We start from the raw sequence: 22,076 nt of genomic DNA on the forward strand, positions 1-22,076 counted from the left end.
TAAGCCTTTACTTAAACATTCGATTACTACTCACTCGTACTTTATTTGCCGTAGCTTTTCTGTTTTCTATGAAAATGAACGATATTTTTGATCAACTAAAAGATTCTCCAGAGCTGATATGAATTGCGAAAATTAATATATTTAAAATGCAACATTATCATAAAGAATCGCAAAACTTTAAGTATTATTTTTGTGCGTAATAATAACAAATTAATTTATTCATAGTTAATCGGCGTTTGTTTACACCGGTGTGGCGTGAATTTTGTCAGACCCGTGAGAAACGTAAGACTTTACGTTCTGCGCATGCGCAGGTAGTTGTCGGACCGGGCCGTGAGAAATGTAAGACTTTCTGGTACAATTGTGTGTTAACCTCGTTTAGAAGCTCATCAATTAATCTAAGTGCAGTTCTTCCTTTTATTCATGAGCATAGAGATATTTTCTACGATACCAACTTTTATTTTTCTGTGACAACGTATCGTGTGGATGAAATATTGTCCAAATCAGTGGCAGTCTTTCGACATCGTTCGTTCCCGATGTCGAGTTGATGGAAAATCCTGGAAAATCGAAGAGCTTTGATCGAGGTAAGCTTGTTTTGATATTTTATAATATGAAAAAGGCAAAGCCTCAAAGCGAGCTCGATGTACTTGTATGAAAGCTCATTTTTATTTCAAATGCAGCGACGAGTGCGTGAGACGTCACACGTACTGTGTTAGATATGGCCCCGCCCCTGTCGTGAAATGAATAACAAGTTTTGAAAACGTTGATAAAACTTTGTTTATTTTATTTCATTCTATAATTTTTCAAGCGAAATAAAGATTATTTCAAGTGAAATAAATGTAAAACTTAACACGTTTGCGACATTAAAATAGTGTACTTGATTTGTTTGTTTTGCACGTGCTGTTTGGCGCTACGTTGTGACGTCACGTAAACGATACTTTAAACGTCTGTACAGCGTTAACGACTGAATAAAAGATATTGGTGTTCGGATTCATTTTCTTAGTTAGACCATTTTCTTTCATTCTAGATAGTTTTCACAACAAAATTTGACAAAAAAAATGTTTTTATTTATCAGATTTTTCAAACAAAATGGCGCCTTCGATTTTCATTTTTTATACACAGCTTCCGTTATTCTGGTTCCCATAGACGTGCGCGGGTGACCAGTCTACACATCCGTTTTCAGTCAGAATTCCTCAGTTTTTATCGTTATCTTTAAATTCGAAAGGTTGCGATGTGTCAAATTCGTTACTTTGGACGAAAGTTTTCAAAACCATCACTTAGCAGGTACTCGCGTTACCGTAAAGCTCGCTTTGCGAGCAGGCCCTTCGGGCCAGCTCGTCGAGCTCGCTATTAGAATGTGGTTATTTCAAGCATCGATGAAAGTATGTTAGTTTTTATTAATGCTTACAGGTACTGTAGGCCATGTCAGTCTGTTTTAAGAAATGGGCGGTATGTAGCTCAACCTTTCGTTTCTTAATTTTGTTTTAGCCGACCAACCAGCCGACATTTGTAGATCTAGGGGTATGGCACACTTAAGTTTACTGATATATTGTCTAATTATATGTATTTGATTTGAATAAGTGTCGGCTCGGCCCTAACATACTCGGCCTCGAGTCAGCTCGGCCCTATTCCAACTTGGCACAGATCAACTCCATACTGGTTGGGGACCACCAAAACCGGACAACCACCAAACCCGGACGGCCCCGAAAATGCTTGATTTAGAATTTTCTTTGTTCAGTGGTTGTCAGTCACTTTTTAATCAACAATAAATGCACGTTTCTTCTATAATTAAGTAAATAAATTTATTTCAACCTCCGTAAATGGTAATATTTTAATGTCTATTTCAAGAATGTTGACGTTGAAATTTGGGGGTCAAGAAAGCAATGCCTGACCTCATATAACAGCAATAATTATTTGCAAAGAAAACAATAGAATATCCAAAACTTCAGCATTTGCTGCTGAAATATTGTGTGTCATGTTAAAAATTAAAAAAAGAACACCAAAGCTTTTATCTGAATTAAATCAACGTTATTACATATCTGTCCGGACACATGGTACTGTAGTATGTACAATTTAGGTAATTTTGATACCCTCCTCGACGGGCCTCGGATATAAGTGTCAACATAATCAGAAAAAACAAACTAGTTTGTTAGTTAGGAGAAGAACCTAGCTGTACTGTGTCAAATTTTCGTACCTCTAGCTTTAAAATTATGAAATTTGTATAGAAAAATGTTCAAAAAGTGTCCGGTTGATGGTCCCTGACCAGTAGTCAACTCGGCCCACTTAAAAAAAAATTTATTAATCTGATTATCAGTGTTAATATATTGGTTTGTTTTATCACTCTCTGTTGTTGGAACCATATTTTTGATATATAGAAAATACATGGTTGATGTCGGGATGGAGTAGGTTTATCCGGTGAGCGAGAAAGTGTATCTTGGCGAGCTTTAGCGAACCAAGATTCACTTTTGCAGCGAACCGGATAAACCTTCTCCATCCCGACATCAACCATGTATTTGATTTATCCTGCTCTAATCATGTTTTTATAATAATTAGATGGTTTCATTCTTCTTTTTCCCCGATAAAATAGCATCTATATGTAGTTTTGTTTTGCTGCTAAACACGTGACGTAATCATATGACGTAATGACTGGAGATAGATAAGTTTATCCGGCAAAGCTTTATCCAGCTGATGATATAGACAGTAGCAGGATAAATGGACTTATTCACAAACGTTGAAAGACGTTTTCTTAAATTATTATTACATTTTTGGTAATAGAGTTTTCAATGATTTGGGATATATGAATTCATTACACTCCATCCTTGTGACATTGCAAAATACATTGCCTGTTGATAAATGCATTACATGTTGTTTAATGTATACAAGATAAATAACAAACATTTATATTTTATATAATAAGTAAACAAGTTTATATTTCTTTTTTTATTGAAGATCACTTTACAAACAAAAAGCATCATTTTGAAGGGAACACATTTGTATTATATTAATTTTTATCATGCAACTGCGATGATAACTGCTCGATAACACTTGACTGATAATTATTTTTGATATCAGGTTAGTAACCTGATATCAAAAATAAGCTCCCCCCATTTTAACAGACTTGTTTCAATAGCTTATTAGTCTTTAATTCAACAATTTTATCTAATATCCTGACAAGTCTATTTGTTATTTTATTCATTTTCAATTACGAACAGATTAGATAGCGAATAGTTAAGTTTTAAGCACCAACTTAATGAAGTGACGTCACAGTTTATAAGTAATTTCCAAAATGACATCATCGATATTCACGTCATATTATTTCGATAAACATAACAAACAGGCCAGGCGATTTTCTTGGAGAACTTGTAAATATTTACTATGTGCCAGATGGTTATATTGAATTTATAAGTGATCAGCAAATTGTTTCATGCATGTTTATTTTTGATTGCCGGTTTGACTTTGAAACTGAAATTATGCCTGATACTGAATGTTTGACTTTGACATGTCAAGGAAAAAGTTTGAAACAGCTTGCAGTTATCAGAAAAAGTATGTTTTTTTTCAAAAGTGGGCCGAGTTGGCCTGTGCCCATTTGACCCGAGCCAAGTTGGTAGAGGGTCGAAATTCCCCCCCCCCCCCTTTATATTTATTAGTAAGTTATTATCAAACACACATTTTGTGAACCACTATCCCTAGTATGGTTCAGGTAGTAAGATAATGCAGCAGTCTAATATTTATTAAATTAAAGCAACAAAGTTTGAATCAGGTTTCGCTTAAATATTTATTTTTTTCATTAATCAGCACTTATTTCTGTAGCACCAAGGCTAAGGGACTTTGATTATATTGAAGTGTATCCCTGAAAAAAGAAGTAAATTCAAGTTATGTTTAGAGTAAAAACATGTATAGAGTAACTTATACTAGGCTTTAGGGGAGCTAATTCTAGAAATATTGATGCTAGAGTCCAATTGAATTTTTCTTTGAAATAATGCAGTTTTCCTTATGTACACCAGCTGATTTTCTACCCAAAGTGGAAATTTTAGCAATAATTTTTACCTAAATCTAAGGTCCCTTTCTATTAAGTGAGAAAAATAACTGGAGTCCCATATTATGTGAGTGATGATAAGGAACATATATAATATTTGAAGTTAAAAGTTAAAAAAATGAAATATCAAACTATATTGCTGCACTAAAACTGAATAGTACAGATGCCAATGTATGAGTGAGTAGCACTGCTCTACATATACTCAAGCTAAAAATAAATTTTGAATTCACCAGCATGCAGCCCTTGTTATGTCGGTTTAGTCGAGCCAGATAAATATTAGGCCCACTATTTTTTAATAAAAGTATACTTTTGGCTCTTAAAGCCGCATGCCTCCAGATGAGCCAAAATATTCAAGAAAATAAAACTTGATAAAAATGTAGAAAAGAAAAAATGTTTTAAATTCAAGTACATATACAAATGATAATTTTCATGTTATGATTAAGGACTGGATTTTGCAGTAATTAATGTCAGTGTTTACCACCATATCTCTTACTGTCTTACTAACACAGTGCAAGGTCCTAGGGCTATTTTTGCTTATATTGATCTCCTTTTTAGCTCGACTTTTCTATGAAAAGGGGAGCTATCCTACTCGCGTCGGCGTCGGCGTCACACCTTGGTTAAGTTTTTCGTACCACCCCACTTTATTTCAGAAGTATTACAAGTATGGCTTTGAAACTTACCATACTTGTTCACCATCATAACCTCCATCTACAGACAAGAGTACATAACTCTGTCAAGGTTTTTGACAGAATTATGGCCCTTTTTTGACTTAGAAAGTGTATTGAGCTTGGTTAAGTTTTTTGTACCACCTCACTTTATTTCAAAACCATTGGAGGTATTGCTTTGAAACTGACCATACTTGTTTACCATCACGACCTTCATCAACAGACAAGAGGACATAACTCTGTCAAGGTTTTTGACAGAATTATGCCCCTTTTTGACTTAGAAAATACATTGAATATGGGTAAAATCCACTTATTGCCTTAACCCTTTGAGATATTGCTTTGAAACTTTTAATGCTATTTCACATCATTACCCCCATCTGTACGCAAGAGAAGGTAACTCTGTCAAGGATTTGTTTTTAAAAATTAAGGCCTTTTATCGACTTAGAATCTTGGTTAAGTTTTTAGTACCAGTCCACTTTTTGACTGAACTGTTTGAGATATTAATTTGAAAGTTGGAATACTTGTTTACAATCATGATTCCCAAACATGTCCAGGAGAAGGTAATTCTGTCAAAGATTTTATTTGAATTATGGCCCTTAACTGTCAATGTTTTGTATTATAGGCAAGCACTAAAAAACTTAAAAAATCTAAAAAAATTCATTCCTATCCACTTGTTCACTTTACCATAAATTATGTCATAATAAAATAATTCTTCACTAAATATCTTAATGCTCATGGCCATTGTTCACTTTAAAAATACAGAGATTCTTGTATTGCCTTTTACTGCAAAAACTTTTTTTATTGGCAAGCAATAAAAAAGTCGAGCGCGCTGTCTTACGGACAGCTCTTGTTGGTAATTTATGTGGATTGCAAGCAAATTTTGTAAAAAAAAAAAATTGTTCACTTCACAACATTTCACATTTAAAAAGTGGTTTAGCTTGCTGACCCCTCACAGTCATATGAGGGATATTTGAGGAAGCTATACAGCTTACATGGGACCGGTTAACCATGTAGAATTTGTACATTGTACATGAAAGAGCTGATCCTGGTTTTTCATTTGCATATATGAATTATGCAAGGAAACAAAAATGTCATTAATTATTTCTTAATATTGCTTGAATAGTGGATTCCTTGATCTTTTTTTGGATCTTCTGTATGTTCATTCAGCTAATATAAATTGTGCACACAAATAACAATGCTTGATCTGCTTTAAAGATCAGCTTATTAATTTGTTATAAATCCACATATTAAATATTCTCAAGAATAGTACAAGATTATATGTTACTTTAGATTTTGTGAAACCTGACCTAACCAGTTAGCAATTATAAGCTTAACAAGCTAAAAAGGATAGAATTTATTAGCCTTAATTTGAATTTGATTCCCTAAAAGAAAGGTGCATATAGCCCTCACAGTATAGTGAACACTGTAAATATTTTCACATGTGAAGTTTGATAGTGCATTAATTATAACAGATAATAATTATGATTTTTAAATATTAGGACATAACAAAGGATCAATCCTAATTAAACAAATGACATGTGATTTTGATACGTGGTGAGAACTTTTCGGAAAAAGTGGTCGAATAGCTGAGGTACAATATTTCTAAGGGTCCTGGGTTTGAGTCCTATCATTTTGCAGTACCTGTGACATAATTATGGTTCCCTTTCAGGCAACATGATATCATGGTTTATAGCTCAGAGTCAATTTAAATCCTGTTCTGTTGAACAAATTTCAATACTGTATAGTTTGGCTGAATGTCACATTCACTCAGTTAGTACAGACAGCTGTGAGATAAATGTGTAAGGGGTTAGATAGCTGAGTCGGTATAGCTGTGGTAGTTGTTAACCTGTGCAAATAATCATGAAGCCAAATTGTTATAGATTTCTTTAGCCAAATTAATAGTTTAAGCAAATGGTATGATGTAGGCAAAGAGTAAGGTCTGTGTCTATATGAGGCTCATGTAAGGCATAATAAAGTTCTGTTAGATCTCAATTAATTCCAAGCAAGAATCTACAAGTAAGCAGATGTCTGGATATGAAGGTCTTATTGGCGCAATTGAACACAATAAATAAAAATGTCTCATTATTATTTTATTATTATGTTACATGTATATGATTTTTGCACAATTATTACATTTTGTGATTTTCCTTAGATAATTTAGGTTGTTTCATGCTACATGTATATGGGTACTTTTTGTCTGCTAAGCATATTTGCAGAGTTATACCCCCTTTCTAGCTCACATGAGCACAAAGTGCTCAGAGGTGTCAGATCTTTTGGTTAGCAGTATGTCTATCTTTTGTCATCTGTCGTTTGTTGTTGTCCTCAATTTATTAAAAAAACGCTACTATAGACCACATGATGGATTTTGACCAATTTTTACAGGAATGATTCTTAGATGGTCCTCAAATAAAGTAAAAATTTCAAAAAAAATCTTCTTCTCTAAAATTTCAAGGTATTTTGTATTTTGCATGAAGCATCTCCTTGTGGGTCTCTACAAACGTTCTGTAAGTCTGACATACCCCCTGGACCACCCTGGGCTCACTAAGTTTCTATAGACTAAAATACTTCAGTAAAACAATCAATTAAGCTTTGTGTAAAATTATAATGCCAAAATCTAAGATATTTGTTATGAAGACTTTTGTATCAGACAGTGAGTCACATCAACAAATATTTGGAAGTTATGCAGTCTGGAGAAAGAAACCTTAATATATGACTTCATTATTGTTGTAATAATTATACATAGTTACTCCCCTTTGATAAATGATCCTCATTGACCATGCTAATTGTTAAGTCGTATAACAGTTAGATTAAATAAAACATCAGGTAAAGGGGTTTAATACTTATAGATTTAGTTCCATTTAATTTGACTTTGAATAATTAAAATGATTGTTGTCATTTGTTAATGTGTTCACAAATATTATGAATTTTCTTATTGACACTCACTGTCAGGGGCGTAGCTGGGTCATTTTAAATATACGCACAAATGTTTACACAGGAGGTCAATAGGGCCCCCTTGCAGGTCCAGGGCAGGGCCCTGGATGGGGTAAAGGGGTGCAGCTCCCAAAAGCTCTATGGATTTAGACATTTAAGGATGATTCGATTATACATTTTCACGTCCATTTAATATCACATAAATGTGGTTTATATCCTAAAAAAAGGCAATTTTATTAAAGGCATATTACACCCAGGGATCTACTAAATGCTGCCTGTTCTAGCACTGTGTCAATTGCTCGCATTTGAATAAGTGATAATGTTTTATTTTTTATCATTGGCCCTGTGAAATACCTTTTGTGTTGTGCCAAAAGGGGTCATTGATTTTCCCAAAAAAAACTTAAAAAATCTTCTTTTAAAGAACCCAAAGAGCTAGAGCTAAGATATTTAGCATGAAACATGTTCTAATGAGTGTCTACCAAGTTTGTTCAAACAAAAGCCCTGGGGTCAAAATTGGCCCCGCCCCGGGGGTCATTGATTTTCCTTATATGTATGTAGCAAAAACTGAAAAAATCTTCTTTGAAAAAACCGAAATAGCTAGAGTTTAGATATTAAGCATGAAACACCTTCTAGTAAGTGTCTGCAAAATTTGTTCAAATAAAACCCCTGGGGTCAAAACTTGTCCGGCCACAGGGATGTCATTGTTTTTAACTATATGTGTATAGTAAAAATCTTCTTTTAAAAAAACCAATGACCTTTAGCTTAGATGTTTAGCATGAAACATCTTCTTATGGGTGTCTACCAAGTTTGTTCAAATAAAAGCCCTTGGGTTAAAATTGGCCCTGGGGGGGGGGGGAGAGAGATCATTGTTTTTCATTATATGTGTGTAGTAAAAACTTAACATGAAACAGCTTCTAATGTGTGTCTTCCAAGTTTGTGAAAACAAAAGCCCTGGGGTTTAAACTGGCCCCGCTCCGGGGGCCTATATACAGGTGAGCAACCTCAGGGCCATCATGGCCCTCTTGTTTATTTATAAAATTTGTGCACATTACTCCTTTTAAACCAGTATGAAACTTTGCAAGATAACAAGATTGAACTTAAGGCAAGTACTTTCACATATTGTACCGGGTTAATGTTTTTTAGCTCCACTATACGAAGTCTTGGTGCAATAAAAAGTTTTTCACTATAACTTTTTCGGGAAACGGATATCTCTAGCACCAATATTGCAAGAATTATCTCCCCATAAACTTAGATTTTTTTACTTGAAATATGTTATTTTTTTATATAACTTTTTTAGTTTTAAAGGTATCTACCTCAAACTTCAAATACTTATTCCTTATCATCTATTACATCTTATGTGACAAGGTATATAACTCTTGAAGCAATATTTACAGATTTATCTGTCTTTGAACTTAGGATTTTATTTAAGAAATATTATAACTTCTTTTATTTTAAGGTATCTACTTCAAACTTCAAATATATATTTCTAATCATTACACACAATCATGTTATGTGACAAGGTTCATAACTCTAGCGTGACTATTTCCTGAATTATTCCCCTTGAACTTGGAATTTATGTTAACAAATGTTATTTTTTTACTATAACTTCATACATAATTATACATAATTGATTTTTCTTTCATAGTTTTGTCTTCCTTACTGCGTCCAGTAAGAAAATATAAAAATTTAGTTGTTCACAATTATTTCTGAATATAAAAGAAATGCATTTTTATTTTACTTTAAATAGGGGATATTCCAGGTTTTTCTATAAACATGATAAATACAGTATTAATTTTCATCAAGTGGTATCAAAAGAAAATTCCTGAGTGGAGGTAGCCACGTGTGAAATATGATAATTTTCATACCACAAGATGAAAATAAATTCTTTACTTATAGAAAATTTTTCTCTTTATTATATGCTTTTTCTCTTTTTTGATTTGTGTACTGGCATAATTTAGAAAAAAGTAAAATCCAGCAAAATACCAGTTAAAATACGGAAAATATGTTTCACTGCAGTGAAAAATATTCTTTTACAGTGAAAATAGGGAAAATGGATATGCTTTTTATTTCATCAATATTTCTCAATATTTCATTTATAAGTATATCATAAAAATATTTATTAATTTCAGTGAGAACAATCCAGTGTTACAAAAAGGTGTCATTTTCGGATAGCTGAGATTACAATTAACAAATATTTCACTTCTGGATAAATGTAGTGACATCAATACAGGTAATATACATGTTATTTATGAACCTCTCTCTAGAGCATAATTGGGGGGAAGCAATACATACCAAACACAGGAAGTGTCATTATGACAGGAAATAATGTCTAATACTAGTGACTTTGAAATATGTTATATCCTGTGTATATTCTATAATATCATGTGTAACTATCTTCTATAAAAATTGTTTGATCATGAAATTTGCCAAATTAATGAATGGTAGGTCATTCAAATTATGGTTATCCTCAGGATATTTCTTTTAAAAATAAAACTCTGGTAGCATTATAAAAAAATCTAACCTGTTTTTTGACCCATGAGAAATGTAAGACTTTTCTATTTTTGTACATTTTCTGAAATGTTGAGAATTTTTTTCTTGCTAAATACATTAAATTTGATGAAAACAACCAAAATCACAACTGAATAGGATATGTGTCTGATGTGTCTGATATGAAATCTAGCCGTGAGAAATGTAAGACTATCAAAAAATGCCCATCTTAGAAAGTTTTGAATGGGTAGTTTGCCTCTATATACTTACTTCTGTTAAATATGGATTGTTATCTTAATTGCCAATTCCTGACTGATGAATATTTACCTTAATGCAGGTTTTTTTTTTCAAAAACAGACAAATTATTGAAGAAATACCAGTTTTTTGACCCGTGAGAAATGTAAGACTTTTCTATTTTTGTACATTTTCTGAAATGTTGAGAATTTTTTTCTTGCTAAATACATTAAATTTGATGAAAACAACCAAAATCACAACTGAATAGGATATGTGTCTGCTATTAAGAAATATTTTTGAGATTTTATATGTATTCTTTGATATTCCCCTTGAAATTAATGAAATCTAGCCGTGAGAAATGTAAGACTATCAAAAAATGCCCATCTTAGAAAGTTTTGAATGGGTAGTTTGCCTCTATATACTTACTTCTGTTAAATATGGATTGTTATCTTAATTGCCAATTCCTGACTGATGAATATTTACCTTAATGCAGATTTTTTTTTTCAAATAACAGACAAATTATTGAAGAAATACCAGTTTTTTGACCCGTGAGAAATGTAAGACTTTTATATTTTTGTACATTTTCTGAAATGTTGAGAATTTTTTCTTGCTAAATACATTAAATTTGATGAAAACAACCAAAATCACAACTGAATAGGATATGTGTCTGCTATTGAGAAATATTTTTGAGATTTTATATGTATTCTTTGATATTCCCCTTGAAACTAGTGAAATCTAGCCGTGAGAAATGTAAGACTATCAAAAAATGCCCATCTTAGAAAGTTTTAAATAGGCAGTTTGCCTCTTATTATATTTTTTCTCTTAAATATGGGTTGTTATCTTAATTGCCAATTCCTGACTGATGAATATTTACCTTAATGCAGATTTTTTTTTTCAAATAACAGACAAATTATTGAAGAAATACCAGTTTTTTGACCCGTGAGAAATGTAAGACTTTTATATTTTTGTACATTTTCTGAAATGTTGAGAATTTTTTCTTGCTAAATACATTAAATTTGATGAAAACAACCAAAATCACAACTGAATAGGATATGTGTCTGCTATTAAGAAATATTTTTGAGATTTTATATGTATTCTTTGATATTCCCCTTGAAATTAATGAAATCTAGCCGTGAGAAATGTAAGACTATCAAAAAATGCCCATCTTAGAAAGTTTTGAATGGGTAGTTTGCCTCTATATACTTACTTCTGTTAAATATGGATTGTTATCTTAATTGCCAATTCCTGACTGATGAATATTTACCTTAATGCAGGTTTTTTTTTTCAAAAACAGACAAATTATTGAAGAAATACCAGTTTTTTGGCCCGTGAGAAATGTAAGACTTTTCTGTTTTTGTACATTTTCTGAAATGTTGATGATTTTTTTTTACTGAATACATTAAATTTGATGAAAACAACCAAAATCACAACTGAATAGGATATGTGTCTGCTATTGAGAAATATTTTTGAGATTTTATATGTATTCTTTGATATTCCCCTTGAAACTAGTGAAATCTAGCCGTGAGAAATGTAAGACTATCAAAAAATGCCCATCTTAGAAAGTTTTAAATAGGCAGTTTGCCTCTTATTATTTTTTTTTCTCTTAAATATGGGTTGTTATCTTAATTGCCAATTCCTGACTGATGAATATTTACCTTAATGCAGATTTTTTTTTTCAAATAACAGACAAATTATTGAAGAAATACCAGTTTTTTGACCAGTGAGAAAGAAGACTTTTATATTTTTGTACATTTTCTGAAATGTTGAGAATTTTTTCTTGCTAAATACATTAAATTTGATGAAAACAACCAAAATCACAACTGAATAGGATATGTGTCTGCTATTAAGAAATATTTTTGAGATTTTATATGTATTCTTTGATATTCCCCTTGAAATTAATGAAATCTAGCCGTGAGAAATGTAAGACTATCAAAAAATGCCCATCTTAGAAAGTTTTGAATGGGTAGTTTGCCTCTATATACTTACTTCTGTTAAATATGGATTGTTATCATAATTGCCAATTCCTGACTGATGAATATTTACCTGAATGCAGGTGTTTTTTTTCAAAAACAGACAAATTATTGAAGAAATACCAGTTTTTTTGCCTGTGAGAAATGTAAGACTTTTCTGTTTTTGTACATTTTCTGAAATGTTGATGATTTTTTTTTTACTGAATACATTAAATTTGATGAAAACAACCAAAATCACAACTGAATAGGATATGTGTCTGCTATTGAGAAATATTTTTGAGATTTTATATGTATTCTTTGATATTCCCCTTGAAACTAGTGAAATCTAGCCGTGAGAAATGTAAGACTATCAAAAAATGCCCATCTTAGAAAGTTTTAAATAGGCAGTTTGCCTCTTATTATTTTTTTTCTCTTAAATATGGGTTGTTATCTTAATTGCCAATTCCTGACTGATGAATATTTACCTTAATGCAGATTTTTTTTTTCAAATAACAGACAAATTATTGAAGAAATACCAGTTTTTTGACCCGTGAGAAATGTAAGACTTTTCTGTTTTTGTACATTTTCTGAAATGTTGAGAATTTTTTGTTGGTGAATACTTTAAATATAATGAAAACAAGCAAAATCACAACTGAATAGGACATGTGTATGCTTGAGAATTTTTTTTGAGATATTACATGTATTCTTTGAATATTGCCTTTGAAACCATCAAAGTGTAGCTGTAAGATTATCATAAAAAATGTCCATCTTTAAAACTTTAAACACTTAATAACTATCATTATTTTTTGTTTTGTTTTAATATGATTGTGCTTGTCATCTAATGCTGATTCCTGATTGATTAATATTTTAACTTAATGCATATTTTTGATAAAGCACATTTGTTAGAAAAGGGGTATTTGAAAAGCAACATATTTGGAGTTATGGGACTTTGATTTAAAATTGCTTATTAAGTTGAATTATTTCAAAACTGAAAGGTATCAATGTGAAACTTGGAACACAATATAATACAATCTATATGTATTGTCAATCATTACAGATATGTTTAACTTTTTTTCTTCTTAAAATTATCTTTTTAAAAGTATAAAAGATATCATTCATAATTAATCTTGAAATACTTGTTTGTATGATGACAGGCACTTTGTCAACATTGCTTATTATTTGAAGGATGATTTCAAAACAATTAAAGCTATCAACTTGAATTATTGATTATCTTGCCAAGGCTTAGTTATAAAGCAATGGATGCTATTATCCTAAAAGCAATATATATACTTAAAAATGTTATGCTCCTTATAAAGTTGTTTTATAAAAAATTGTTATTAAAAGTGATGCCCTATACAGATGACTGTTGTTAAATTTATTTTCTCTCTAATTTTACAGAAACAGCAGATTATAGGCAAAGGAAAGCTATTTCTGGATCTTTCGCAAAATACATGATGTACAAATATTCTGCAAGAAACATCAACCTGACAAAAAGGAAGTGGTGTAGATCTGTTGGTATATCTGCATATTGTTGGTGATACAAAATGTGTAATATGAAAACATTGAAGAAAGACTTGACAAATGCAAATATGTGATGCAAGAATTCAGTATAAGTAAAATTACCAGATTTTCATTTCAAATGAAAAAGAATTGTAGCCCACAGGATCAGTCCTCATCTTTAGTCAGTGGTCAGGCTTAAAAAGTATTTTTTTCCAGAAGACACAAGTGCAAGTAAAAAAGGCACATTTCACTTTTTCCACTTGAATTATGTTGGATTAAATTAAGAGTTATCAAAAAGTATGGAAAATATAGTTAATTTGGCAATTAATGTTTAAGAGTGCCAAAATGACAGGAAAATGTATCTTTTCCTTATTTTGTCAATATTGAATTGTATGATACTTTGGATGAAATGACAATAAAACTGTCAGTGAAAGTAAATTAAGAGAATTTTGATAATAAACAGACCAATTAAAGTGAACTAAATGTGGTAAAGAAGACATTATGGAGTTAACAAGGAGATACCAAAAGTGTAAATGAATGTACTAACAATAAATTACATCTATATTATTTCATAGACTCTGTGAAAGGATTATAGTCAGATCTGAATAGGAATCATAAGATTATAACATGTTATAACTGAAAGAAAGCTGAGAAACACCCATCATGGGGAAAAGTGTATTTGACATTTACATTCATATTATCAATTGTTAGAAACGCTCAAGTATTGACATGTAACACCTTAGTAGGTAATCTTCTATTTAACTTGGTTAACCTTCAGTCCTTTATCTTCATGATTTATCATGAGGGGATCCAGGCAGATAATTCAGTGATAGACTATAGCTTCATTATTTTTTTTCCTATTTTGTTAATATCTATTCCATAATATTGAAATAAAACAATAATTATAGGACCTTATCTATTGCATTGTCAACTTTTTAGCTCGACTATACAAAGTATATGGAGAGCTGTCCTACTCGCCCCGGCGTCTGCGTCCAGATTTCAGATTAAAGTTTATGTGCAGTAAAATATATTTCACTATAACTTTGTCATTTCTTAAGGTATCAACTTCAAATATATGTTCCTTATCATCAACTTCATCTTATGTGACAAGCTTTATACCTCTAGCACCAATATTTTTAGATTTATTTTCCCTTGATCTTACAATTTTTCCTTAAAAAATACTATTTTTTACTGTTACTTATTTATTAGTCCCCTACCGGTTTAACCGGAGGGGACTTTAGGTTTACCCTCCGTCCGTCTGTCTGTCCGTCTGTCTGTCTGTCTGTCAGTCAGTCCGTCAGTCCGTCCACAAAACTGGATCCCGTGATAACGCAAAAAGTACTGAAAATATTTTTATGAAACTTGATATATGGATAGATGGCAGTATGGAGATTATGCACGTCTTTTTTTTTTCTTCCTATGTTGAAAATTCTGGTTGCTATGGCAACAAATAGTCTGAAAATATGGCAAAATTTAACACATAAACTGGATCCAGTGATAACTCAAAAAGTATTGAAAATATTTTTTATGAAACTTGAAATATGGGTAGATGGCAGCCTGGAGATTATGCACATCTTTTTCTTTTCTTCCTATGTTGAAAATTCTGGTTGCTATGGCAACAAATAGCCTGAATTTCAAGATTTCTGATTTTAAATTTTTCAGCTTTTTCACTATATGTTCTTTTATTTCTTAAGGTGTTTACTTCAAACTTTAAATATAAGTTTCTGGTCATCAACCACATCATATGTGACAAGGTTTATAACTCTAGCACAAAAAATATCAGTATTACCTCCCTTGAACTTAGATTTTTTAGGGGAAAAAATGTTGTCTTTTTTAAATAACTTCTTTATTTCCTAATGTATCTACTTCAAACTTCACATATATGTTTCTTATTATCACTCGACATTTTTTGAGGAAGCGTTAAATACTCCAGCAAGACTATTTCCAGAATTATGTCCCCTTGAACTTAGATTTTTTTCGAGAGAAACTGGTATTTTCACTTCAACTTCTTCATTCCTTATAGGATTTACTTTAAAATCCCACATCGTAATAATATGACAAGGTTGTATAAACATAATTTATAATATTATTATAAATGGCAATACACAGGAGTGTATGACAATTAAAGAACTTTTTGAGGGACCGGTAGGGGACTACTGTATTGCCCGCAATACTATCAAATGCTTGTTTCTAAAGGGATCAACCTCATACTTCAAATATATGTACCTTATCATCATCCCCATCTTATGTGGCAAGGTTCATATCTCTTGCACCAATATTTTCAGATTTATATCCCCTTGAACTTAGAATTTTCCTTAAAAATATTATTTTTACTGATACTTATTTATTGCTAAAGGGATCAACTTCATACTTCAAATATATGTACCTTATCATCATCCACATCTTATGTGACAAGGTTCATAACTCTAGCACCAATATTGCAAGAATTATCTCGTTATAAACTTAGATTTTTTTACTAGAAAAATGTTATTTTTTACTATGACTTTTTTAGTTTTAAAGGTATCTACCTCAACATTCAAATTATTTATTCCTTATCATCAATTACATTTTATGTGACATTATGCTCATAACACTTGAAGCAATATTTACAGATTTATCTCTCTTTGAACTTAGAATTTTCGTTAAGAAATATTATAACTTCTTTACTTTTTAAGGTATCTACTTCAAATATATATTTCTTATCATTACACACATATTGTGTGACAAGGTTCATAACTCTAGCGTGACTATTTCTAGAATTATTCCCCTTGATCTTTGAATTTATGTTAACAAATGTTATTTTTTTACTATAACTTAATACATGATTGTACATAATTGATTTTTGTGTCGCCATATAGGCGACATATAGGGATCACTTCTCCGTTGTCTGTCTGTCCGTCCGTCACAAAACTTGTCCGGACTACTCCTCATAAACTACTGGTGCAATTTCATCCAAAATTTACAGGAATGATCAGTACCAAGTCTAGTTGTGCATATTAGCAGCATTTTCCGGTTCAATGATTTTTGTCAGAGTTATGACAAAAGAGAGTCTTTGTCAATTCAGAGGAGAAGATTTTAAGTTTTAACTACATACATATCAGAAAAATCTATGAACCCTAGTGCAGGGCTAATTTGACACCCAGGGTATAATGTGAAAATCTTGTGAATGTCTACCAGACAATGCCTTTTGCAAAATATCTATGCTCTACGCCTCATTTAAGTCTTTGAACAACTTTGGAAGCCCTTTACTCATGGAACAACCCTGTCAAGTTTGGTTGAAATTGGACAAGATGTTTTCAAAAGATGTTAACTATATAATGTATTAAACACACACACATGCACGCATGCATGCACACACACACATAAAAGAGGGGAATCGCTATATGCCAACACAGCATCTACATGCATCAGACCAGCAGTCCAACACATTTTCAAAAAATAAAATGACAATTACATTGTTGATGTGTTGAAAGCCTTGTGAAATTTAATAAAATTAAGCTTTATTATATCTAGAATAAACTTTCATTTTTTCATTCCAAACTGTAAACAAACAATATGAGGTATGGTACATGTTATGGTCAACCAAGTGGATCTCATTGGAGCTAGGTGGAGAGGAGTGTGGGAATCCAAAGATTAGTAAATCATGTTTGCTTACTGAGTTGATCAGAAAGTATTTAAGCACTAAGTTGAAATTTATATGGCATAATGCACTTAATGTGTGTTAATATGGTATATATCAAAATTAAATACTCAGTATCTTTTTTTTGTTAACTATAAAGTTAAAGAATTAATAAACTTCTTTTATATAATCTATGAATTCAGTTTATAGTATCGTTTTTGGTTTGACTTTTATCACAGTCTGTGCTTTTTGTGATACCATACTATTGTTTCCGGCACCTTTACTCCAAGTAAGCAAATGAAGTAATTAAAGACCAGGACCTTGAGTGTAGTAACTTCCTTTCTGAGTGGGGGATCTGAACATCACTGTCTATCCTGTCCACCATGTCTCGATATCGGATTTGTCTTGGTACAGACCACCCTGTCTCATGGTCTGCAAGGTCCTGCATGTATGGCCAGCTGGGACTGTTTAATGTCACCGAGGAGAACTCCATATAGTTTTTTGACAATCAATAAATATTTTACAATCCAATAGGAAAAAAAAGATTCATGTAGTATCTTTTTTAGCTAAATCCTTTCAAGCTATCATCATCGTGTACAATAAAACTTACTGGAAAGGAGTTAATTAAGGGCTTCTCCCCCAATACAAAAAAGGTCAAATTAAGAAGTAGTACTGTTACAATGCCTTATCAAAAATAAAGTCACATGCATATATAGACAATAACTAAATATTTAACAATATTGATTTAATACAAATAAATCATTAATATATGCAGTCCAGCCAATAATGAGCTGAAAATATTTATCAATATCAAAGAGTGAGAAAATGAAATGCAGCCTGACTAAAACTCAAACCAGAGACACTCAGAATACCATACCTCAGCACTCAAAAAAACGCAGAACCCTTGAAATACCATACAGCAGCTCTACAGCTTAAATATTTTCAGTCTCATAGTTCTATGCATTGACATAATCCACAGCATATTGAAATTTTTCCTTTTTCATTGGCACACGTAAGTAACAAAGTGAATTGACTTATGACTCAGTTATGTACCGTCATAAACATATATTGGACCCTAAAAGTAACAGGGTGAAAATATCACAGGGTGAGAAAAATGTGCAGTTTGACCTGAATCAAACCTGAATCAGAATATTATACATGTATGTGGGCTGTACTGACTCACTCAGCTGAGCTATCTAGCTGGCAATGTCAATAATCTATTACACATGGGTATAGAATATAGAAGTCAAAGAAACATTCATTGATAATGACCCATTATTTAAAGTAAATCATATCAGAAACATCCCTTGAAAATGATATCATTTCATTTTTGACCCACAGTTATTACCACTACCTCCTAATGGGCCTAAGTAAACTGAGCCTGCAGAATTTTATAATTTTGCTGTCGGTCAGACATGGCAATTTCTTATGGGTTTCATCTTTATCTCCATTTGAAGGGAGGTGACTCATGTTTACTAAATAGTTTGTTCTTATCTGTCTATCTTAGCCATTACAGACTATTCTAGCTGTATATAAACATAAAAAATCTTTTATATTAACAAACAAAACATAATAAGATGAAAAATTTACCAGTTGGAGAAATTCATCAAATGGATGGAGGTCCAGGAATGATGAATATGGATAGAAATATTTTTTTTGACTGGCTTTATGTACCTTCTAGTTATCATTGTGGCAAGGAATTTTATAATTATTCAGTTAAACCTGGTTTTTCAGTTAAGATTTCATCATAAAAAGATCTTCAGGACTCTAAATAAATTCATATTTGTGGTATCAGGGGAAATTAAATTACTATTTGTGCTAAATCTGATCATAAACATCAATCTAAATATTTAGAATGTACGTACTAGCTGTGTTGAGTGTCATATTTCACTCTTCACTTTGGTTATCCCAGGTCAACCCTTTTTTTACTAATGGCTTTAATTTAACTGCCCATGCAATCATAAGCTCATATATGGCTTATAATTTTACCTTATATATATATATATATATATATATATATATATATATATATATATATATATCAATAGTCTAAGGAGTTACGTAAAAAAAATGTTAAGGGTGGCTCAGCCTGACTGAGTGATTTGATTGTAAATAACATATTTCAAAATATATTTCTGGACTCAACATGCTTTCAAAACTCTGTAAGAAAACTGTCAAATGATGAATAATTATCTGGATTTGTTACCCAAAATCTGTGTGATTCTAGCACTTCATTTTTTCTAGGATTGCAATAGCTTTCTATTTTGTCAAATAATTTTTTCACTTTCAGTTTATGTTCTGCATTTGCCCATGTAAATTGATAACTTTAGGTCCAGCACAGTGTAATAGGATATTTACTTGTATCTTTTCATCTTTCTCAGCATTTCCACTGGCAGTCAACACTGGTAAAGTAAATTTCCATTGGCGCTTCCATTTGATAAAGTTATGTGATATGTTACCATTTTCAACATCTAAATGTCCAGGGGGTCTAAACATATCTGCCATGATTGTCAGTTCGAATAATACCGATTACGAAGGCTAAATTCGAATAATATTGAGTACAAATCCTTAGTTCGAATAATATTGAGTACGAATCTTCCCCTTCCCGAAAATGGCTTTTGGACGATATATTTCACTAAAGTGGCAGAAATACTACACACTGCAGGTGTGAAACAAATAATTGCATACTCCTCCGATGCCACCACGTTGATAGGGTTCTATTATATGCAATTATATGACAATCCGTCAGAACGTAAACTTTAATCCATTCATACAGACGCTTACAATGTTACATAACACTAAATAAGACATATATATCTGTATATGCTCGTTTTCTAAAACAGCTTGAAATAGAAAAAGTATGCAAGTCTATATTTAAAAGTAAATAAGGTTTATTTGTTTGATTTAATATTAATTTTGGGTGTTGGACTTATTTTTATACAGAGTCTGTCGTACATGTAATTCATTCATTCTTGCACGCGCATGCGTGGATACGAAGTTTGAAGCGTAGGTTTACACAATGCTTTTATGAATGAAATAGAAATTTTTATATTTTTTGCTTTCATGTTTAGAAAATGTTTATTTGAACTGAAAGTGCATAGTTTTGAACTTTCAAAGCTTATTGACCACTATGCAAACAGTATATTAATAAAAGTGATTTTAATGTGACAATCCTGCAAAATGAGGATCTACTTTTATCGAGTTTTCATCCAAAGGTGGATGTTGTTCAGCAAAACACGTTATGTGTACTAAATCTGAAATACATCTTTAACTCTGTATACATTGCAAGCAATGTATACAAAAATGAATGTATACACGACACATGAAGTTATATGTGACGTCAATAAACCAAACGAAAATTGCCTTTTCAGCGCATATCTATCAAACCCTTTCTTAAAACATGTTAAAATGGAAGTATACAATATCATTTGTTTTGCTTTGTAGTACAACTACGTTTGCATGGCAGGTCGTTCAAACGCCTTGTAATTGAACATAATTAATTATGTCACTGCGCATTTGAACTGTCGCACAAATTGAACACTATTTCCTAAATTGAATATTTTCGACACTTTTTAGATAGCTGCATATCGCAGTAAATTTCTTACAGAACTTTTTTGTGGAACACAAAAGGACTGAAAGTGAGAATATGACGTCATTTTAGAAAGTTGTTATGTAAGGCGAATGAATCTTCAATTAGATCTTTTAGTGATTTACCTGCCCATGCTCATCCTTGTGCCCTGTCCTGTTTTTGTTTGGGGTCCTCCTGGACTCCTTACCACTGGCTTTTGTTGCTGGATCGTATGGGGGCTGCGTTCATTGAACGCCGCATTTCCTTGTTGATCTCGTTTATCATATTTTTTTCTCGATCTATTATCTGCAAAGGAATTTGTTATTCACTTACTGGCAAACATATAGTAAAGATTTAAAAGGGATCTACTTGTATTAAATATTCCGGTTAAGATAGAAACTTTGTCAGGAACACGCAAACGACACTTTTATTTAATTATCACTGCTTTTTCTTCATTTTTAAAAGAAATCGCTTTGTACGTGACTTGGTCGGGTAATGTACTCGTATGTTAGGTAGTATACCTGACCGGAATTTGTTGTGGCGTGTCTAGATGTTAAAGACATGGAAATACTTCTTTGATACGTGACCAGATGCCGGTCGTTGTTTTGTATGTTTACCATTTTTTTTTATCATTAATTATTGTGTATGTTATTTTTATTACATTTTATTAAACAACGGTCGTACAAAGCAACATTTTTAAATTTTTTTGTCGTTTTGGTTCCTTTATTCACTACTTTATACGAACAAAGTTCAAGTTTAATTGGCATGCAAAAAAAAAGCACGCAGACTTGAGACAAAACAAGCAATATTGATATTTGATGAATGCATTCTTATTCTTCTTATAAACGGTTAAAATTCATATATTTTGCTACAGATTACTTAATGTTACGAGAAAATACGTTAGTGCACAAGCACTGATGTCATTCCCTGATAATGATGAATATCATCTGAAGATTTGCGTAGGCAACTTAGAAAAATTTGTGACACATCTATTCATCAAACCAAAGTAAGGTTAGACAGCATGTTTCTATCTTGCAATTCGAATTTAAACGTCTTCGGAAATAGAAGATATATTCATCAGTAGCTTGTA

At 31.8% G+C, this 22,076-nt stretch overlaps 1 long non-coding RNA gene across 1 annotated transcript; it reads left to right on the plus strand.

Moving 5' to 3' along the window:
• Window positions 1-248: 248 nt before the first annotated feature.
• On the plus strand, window positions 249-14,714 carry LOC132750807 (uncharacterized). The gene is made up of 3 exons (XR_009628601.1): window positions 249-581; window positions 9,759-9,859; window positions 13,698-14,714. It is a non-coding gene; the product is annotated as an uncharacterized LOC132750807 (long non-coding RNA).
• The last annotated feature ends 7,362 nt before the right edge of the window (window positions 14,715-22,076 follow it).

This window comes from Ruditapes philippinarum, unplaced genomic scaffold (genome assembly GCF_026571515.1).
Source record: "Ruditapes philippinarum isolate M1 unplaced genomic scaffold, ASM2657151v2 ctg1588_1_1_1_1, whole genome shotgun sequence".
NCBI lineage: Eukaryota > Metazoa > Mollusca > Bivalvia > Venerida > Veneridae > Ruditapes > Ruditapes philippinarum.